Source organism: Momordica charantia (assembly GCF_013281855.1).
Source record: "Momordica charantia cultivar OHB3-1 chromosome 8 unlocalized genomic scaffold, Mcharantia_2.0 BLBB01000008.1, whole genome shotgun sequence".
NCBI lineage: Eukaryota > Viridiplantae > Streptophyta > Magnoliopsida > Cucurbitales > Cucurbitaceae > Momordica > Momordica charantia.
In genome coordinates this window covers 14,255,301-14,262,200 of record NW_028275166.1, presented here as the reverse complement: position 1 = coordinate 14,262,200, position 6,900 = coordinate 14,255,301, and the positions used below count along the sequence as shown (strand labels likewise).

Here is a 6,900-nt window from a genome sequence, read left to right as displayed (position 1 = left end):
CAGGTCATGTATGAAACCTCACGGTGCAAACCAATAGCGGAGAGCGCAAGATGGTTGTCACACGTCCTTCTCCCACTTACTATGATCACTATCTCCATTCACCTCGATATTGAACCATGCAAACACCTTCCGTAGTGAGGCCGCGCCCAGGGCAACACGAGGCCGAGCATGGAACTCACAGCGTGAATTTAAAAGAGAACGTGAGAGAGAGAGTAAAGTAGGTTATATATACTTTGTATATCAAATATATACACTGTATATTACATATTCTCTTTTGCTCTCACTTAGTATTCTAAGACTAGGGTATATTACTTAGATAAATCCCGGCTAAGTGAAATTAACTAAGTGTATTATTAGTCGGCCCAATATAACTATTATATCGGAAGTTGTACAATAATGTTTTAGTTCGTTAAACACTTTAATAAACCAACGACATTATTGCTTGTATATAAAATATTGACTAATTCAACCCCCAGGTCGGTTCCCAGGTAGAGGTGTTCCCTTACGGTCAGCTTAAATACCTCAACCTAGACAAAACCTTCCTTAGACAGGGTTCCCTTATAGACAACATTTTATATTTAGTTTTTTATTATTTCATTTTAAACCTAGTTAAAACAAAATAAAAGACTACCCCCTAATCACATTAGAAAATATAACCTAAGATCTAATTAATTTTAAACCCCTTTAAAATTAATTAACTTAGACCTTATGTTTGCATGCAACTCTTTATTATAGATTTTAATTTCTATCTACCACATTTTATAACTCTTATAAAATTTAAGAAATTAAAACTATAAACATGCATTGAAACCATACATTAATATAACAATTATATTATCCAAAATAATGTCATGCTCAATGTAACTTTATTTTCATCTATTTAATACAACACTTATATTAATTATGAAAATAAAACATGCATACATACATTATAACATTTATAACTATATGATGCATGACCATACATACATACTATATATCAAACATACACATTATGCATGTAACCTATGGTGCGAATTTAAAACTATATGCCATACAATATGCTATATGATTTTAATTAAAATATACATTCATAATGCACAAAATAATTAAATAGAAAAGTTGGAACGGTTTTTGGCACCCTAAGAAAACGAATTAATAAAAAATAAGAAAATCGACTGCATCTGCCCTCGAACCGCGAACCAGAGCCTCGGAACCGCGTCGAAAACACCCGAGACAGCATCTCGGCACCTAAGGGCAGCGCCACGGCGCTGCTGCAGCAGCAGCGTCGCGTCGCCCTGGCAAGGCTCCATGGCGCTGCACAGCGCCGCGGCGCTACAGTGCAGCGCCGTGGCGCTGTGTGCTGTCCCGCAGCGCTATGGCTATGCAGCAGCACCATGGCGCAGTCTGCTTCGTTTTCTTCGCTGTTTTCTGCAACTTTTCGCCCAATCCGACGCCATGAACGACTTTCGAGCGACACGGACTTACAGAAACTAAGCAGAAACATAATGCCCAAAACACCGGGCCCTTACATGATCAAATCACGAAGAAACACGCTATCTAAATGCCAAAAACCGGAAATTTTCCAACCCGCAAACCCATATTTCGAAAATGTGAAATCACCCACCAAACACAGCGTTTTTTATCCCAAAAAATCATAACTACAACTTGGCTCTGATACCAATTGAAGGGATGTGAATCCCGGAGCGAAACGGATTTTCGTTGCTGATTTTCGGGATACAAAAACGAGTTTTAAAGAAGAAAATACATGGGAAATTCCAAACCTTTGAAAAACGTTTCTTCAGTGAATTCCCCTTGAACCCCACCACCGGATCTTCCTCGCTATCCTCTTGGATCTCGGGATCGTGCTTGTGGTAGCACCTTGACTGAAGAGAGGGAGAAATTGAGAGAATTTTAAGAGAAATCCTTGGGAGTTTTTTTTTTTTTTTTGTTCTGTAACCACTGTACTTCCCCTTCTCCAACACTTGGAGAACAAGAAGAAGGGTGACGTGGGGTAACTTGCCACGTCACAACACCTCCCACTCCCCTACAATTTTGAAGGGGAGTTAATATTAATAATAATATTAATATTAATATATATATATATAATATATAATAATAATTAAAATATATATAATAATATATATATAATAATTAATATATATAATTAATTAATCAAATTTATTAATATAATTAATTATTAATCCAATTAATAATTAATAAATATATATACATAAATAATTAACACTTAATTATTTATTATAAAAGTTAGAATCATATTCTAAAACATTTCTCTCGTATAACCTATAGTTTTAATGTACATCTTATGCACATTATTTTTAACCTATAGTTTTAATATGAATCTTACTCATATTAATTTTATTTGAATCTCATTCAAATAATATCTCTCATAATATATAGTTTTAATTTACAATTAACTATATATATTATAATGTATCAATATACATATAATCCCTTAAGTAATTTGAACAATTCAAATTCTTCCAAAAAATTTGATCCTCATTTTACCCGTTATGAGCTAGCAAGGGGACCTAATGGTCCTATAGATCCGAAGCTCCAACGATGCAAGATTAATCGGTCAAACTCATTGACCGAGTTAATCTAAATTCGTTAAACTACGGGTCATTCCACTAAAGACCCGCAGTTCCACTCTTTTCACTGCAGAATGTTTTCGTGTCCAGGGATATACGACCATTAATGACGAGTCAATCCTTCACGAGTGTTCGTAACTCAAGTTGGGTCAAATTACCGTTTTACCCCTGAGTTACATCCTACTCCTTAAACACCACTGCTCCTCTAATGAACAACATGGTTATGGTCCAACCAATAACCGGAAGTCCCTCTCGGCCAATAAGAGGGTGGGGCCCCTTATTCATGTCCCGGAGTCAACATTTAAGGGAACACTCATCTACTCCCCTAAAGTCGGGGAGGAGTGAATTCCATCTTATGAAGTTATGTTCCCAGCTCCCGACTCGGTCGCGTCCCCAAAATGGTAGAAATGTTGAGTCGGTGACTCGGGCTACTCTCACCCATACAGATCAAAGAACGAGCCCTCACGGGCAGGAGTCCACAACTCACTCAGGATTGGGAATGAGTTGCCTGGTCATCCTAAGAAATGGCAATCTATTAGTTAACGGTGTTACTGATTACGCTTGTTTACATGCGTAAAAAGAAGGTTTTAGATGTTTTTTACGATGTTTTAACTTTGTTTCGGACCTTTGCTCGGTCGTTTGAGTTCCAATTCATGCAAAATTCATATATGATGGTTTGTGGTTGGCTTATATTGTATTTATGACATTTTAGGATCATTTGGGAGTGCAAATTAATCAAAAGAAGCAAAAAAAAAAGGAAAAACCTTCATTGGAGGCGCCAAGCGCCTGGTAGGCTGCAGAAATCCTGGTTTTCTTCCAACTTTGCCCTTAATGAAACGCATCTTCCAATGCGTTTTGGTGGTTCCAACCGATGCATACGTGTAGAAGAAGTGTTCCACTATCAGTTTGAGCATGATTTGATCAGTCAAAGGAGTTGGAAATGGGTGATCCACCAGCGTTTTAGGACCTACCTAACCAATTCTGCACAGCTATAAATTCCAGCAACTTCTCCACCAAATTCATCAAGCCTTGCTTCCTTCTCTTGATCATTCTTGGTGTTTCTTTGTTGCTTTCTAAGTACTTTTGAGTTGCTTTCATTAGTTGCTTTTAGTTTTTAAATCCCGAGCACTTTACATTCCTTTATTGAGCTTTGTTTTGTTTCCGTTGTTACTTAGTTATTTTCTACCTATTCAGATTTATAAAAACCCAGCACTTAGCTTATCTTTACTTTGCATTTACTTTATTTTTAGTTAAGAGAATTGTGTTTTTGGAGGAAAGAGCACGTGACACTCCCCCTTGCTTGAAAGAGAAGGGCGAAGCTCTCAATCCCGAGCAAAACTCTCCGTTAGTTAACTTTTGTTTTTCACACATGCATTTCAATTTCAACCATTTTACTTGCTGTATTTTCTTCAATATGTCTTTCTAAATTCCCGTCTCTAGCCCGGTTATGGATAGTTAGCCTTTTATTTCTAAAAAGGGTTGCTAAGAAGTAGTGTTTTTGCTTTCCACTCATTGCTCAACATGTTTTCCCAAAAGGTTAGGATTTAGAGAAGGCCACTGTAAGTCTTAACAAGTCAATACTGAAAAGGTTGCTTATTTGCATTGTTGAGTGGTTAAACCGAGGAGAGGAGCGCCTTAAACATAAGGCTTCCGGTTAAGTAGCCTAGACATAGGACCTTAACCCGAGGTTGCGACTATTTCCATCCTAAAACTAAGATATCTCTCATAATAGACATATTAGGGAATGTCTTAGGACTTTGAACTTGCTTAGACATAATTCAAGTGAAAAGCATAGTCGTTGCTTCCTAAAGTAAAATGCATATCGTCCTTAACGTATCCTTGATTCTTTGTTGGCTAACTTGAAGTAATTCGGGCTAGGTTTTACCATTATAAGACCAAATCCCAAATACAAAACCATTATTTGTGACCACTTCTCATTTTACGAGAATCACTCATTTCAACGTTCACTATCATTAAAACTTTAGAGTTTGGAAATTATTTAGAAGTCCTTGAGGATCGATACTTGGATACTCCATCCATTTTATATTACTCTAACAGGTGTGCGCTTGCATCTATAGAATTGTTACCACGCTTAGTGCGTGCGTTCAGCATAACCTCAGTCAAGTTTTTGGCGCCGTTGCCGGGGACTTTAGTTTTAAAATTATTTTCAAATTCTTTTAGTTTTTATTTTTGTGAATTGTTGTTTGGTGTAATTTCCATCCACCGTTTTTGTTCTATATTTTTGGTCGTTTATCTCACAAGGGTAAGTTAAAGTGCATGAGCACAAGATCTTTTCTTCTACCCCTTGACCCTGAGATTGAGCAGACCCTTCGAAAAACTCGAAAGGAGCAAAGACTTCGAAAACAACTAGAAAAGCAAAAAGAGAGAGAAGGTGAAATCAGTCCTGAAAGTGAGGTAGAGAGTACGAGCACATCAATGGCAGATATTCCACCTCGTGATCCGGTTGATCCACCTGCTGTTAACGGTAATATGAGGGATCACGCAAGAAATAATGAATTCAACCATATCCAGATGGCGGACAACAGAGACGTGGCAATGCGAGAATATGCCGCCACGGCTTTTCAAAACTTTGATTCAGGGATAGTCAACCCCATTCCAGCCCACGCAAACTTTGAGCTTAAACCAATGATGTTCCAAATGTTTCAGACAATTGGACATTTTGGAGGGCACGAACATGAGGATCCACATGATCATCTGAAATCATTCATTCAAATTGCAAATGCATTTCGATTACCTGGTATAACAGACGATGCTCTTAGACTAACACTTTTTCCATTTTCTTTGAAGGACTAAGCTAGAGCATGGCTCAATGCATTTCCACCGGGATCCATCACCACATGAGGGTCGTTACTGGAGAAGTTCTTAACAAAATTCTTCCCACCTACTCGCCATGCTGATATCAGAGAGGAGATCATCTCCTTTAGACAGTATAATCGTGAACCTGTTCACGAGGCGTGGGAAAGATTTAAAGAACTAATCAGGAAATGTCCGAAACATGGCTTGCCGGCATGCATCCAGATAGAACATTTCTTTAAAGGTTTAGATCATCCTACTAAGATGATGCTAAACAATGCTGCCAACGGAGCCTTTACAAAGAAGACATTCAACGAGATAGTTGACATCCTAAATGACTTCGCTTCACACAACGAACTATAGTGTTCGCAAAGATCTAGGGCAGCACCAAAGAAGCAAGATCCAGCTGGAGTTTTGGCCCTGGACATTGCGACCTCGATGCAAAAAGAGATGGTTACAATGAACCAGAGGCTGAAAGAGATGGCGTTGGGAATAAAAAATCCATTATCCACGCCGATACAACCTGTGCGGTCGGATTATTGCACTCCTGCCCCTGTTTGCCAAGTCAACGATCTCATTTGTTCATTTTGCAGTGAAAACCATATTTATGATAATTATCCACATAACCCTGCTTCCGTTTTTTATTTAGGACATGGGAACAATAGGAACTTTAACCCATATTCGAACACCTACAACCCAGGTTGGAGGCACCACCCTAATTTCTCATGGGGAGGTCAAGGAGGTTCGAGCGGTTTTAATCAAGGGTAGAGCCAGCAGAACAAGCAGCCCTATGTTCCACCTACATAGCAATACATCCCGCCACCGCAACAGCAGTACAATCAGAGAACACAGACTCCACCAGTTCAAAATAACAACTCAAATCTTGAGAATATGATGAAGGAGTACATGGCCCGAACCGACGCAGTGATACAATCCCAAGCGGCATCAATGAGGAATTTCGAGACCCAATTGGGACAGCTCGCCAAAGAATTGAAGACTAGACCACAAGGTTCTTTTCAGGGCCATACTGAATTACCAAAACGAGAAGGGAAAGAACAGTGCAAATCTGTCACCCTTAGGAGTGGACTGGCATATGATGGACCAACAATGCCAACAACAGATGTACAGATTCCGTCCACTGAACCAACTGTAAAGATACCAGAGAATCCAACAACACCAAAAAAAGAAAATATTAGAAAAGGTAATGAGGACACCCCGAGTGTTCCTCCACAGGTACAACCTTCTTTTACCCCTACTCCCCCGTTTCCACAAAGATTAGTTAAGAAAAATAATGATTTCCAGTTTAGAAAATTTTTAGATATTTTAAAACAATTGCATATAAATATACCATTAGTAGATGCTCTAGAACAGATGCCAAATTATGCTAAGTTTTTTAAAGATATAGTTTCTAGGAAGAAAAATATAGGAGAGCATGAACTGGTAGCCATGACAAAATGTAGTAGTGAAGCTGTAGGCAGCCCACTACCCATGAAAT

General features: G+C 38.4%; 1 non-coding gene across 1 annotated transcript; it reads right to left on the bottom strand.

The window, feature by feature from the left end:
- Window positions 1-5,507: 5,507 nt before the first annotated feature.
- LOC148209583 (small nucleolar RNA R71) lies at window positions 5,508-5,614 on the bottom strand. The gene has a single exon (XR_015793302.1). It is a non-coding gene; the product is annotated as a small nucleolar RNA R71 (small nucleolar RNA).
- Between the last annotated feature and the right edge of the window lie 1,286 nt (window positions 5,615-6,900).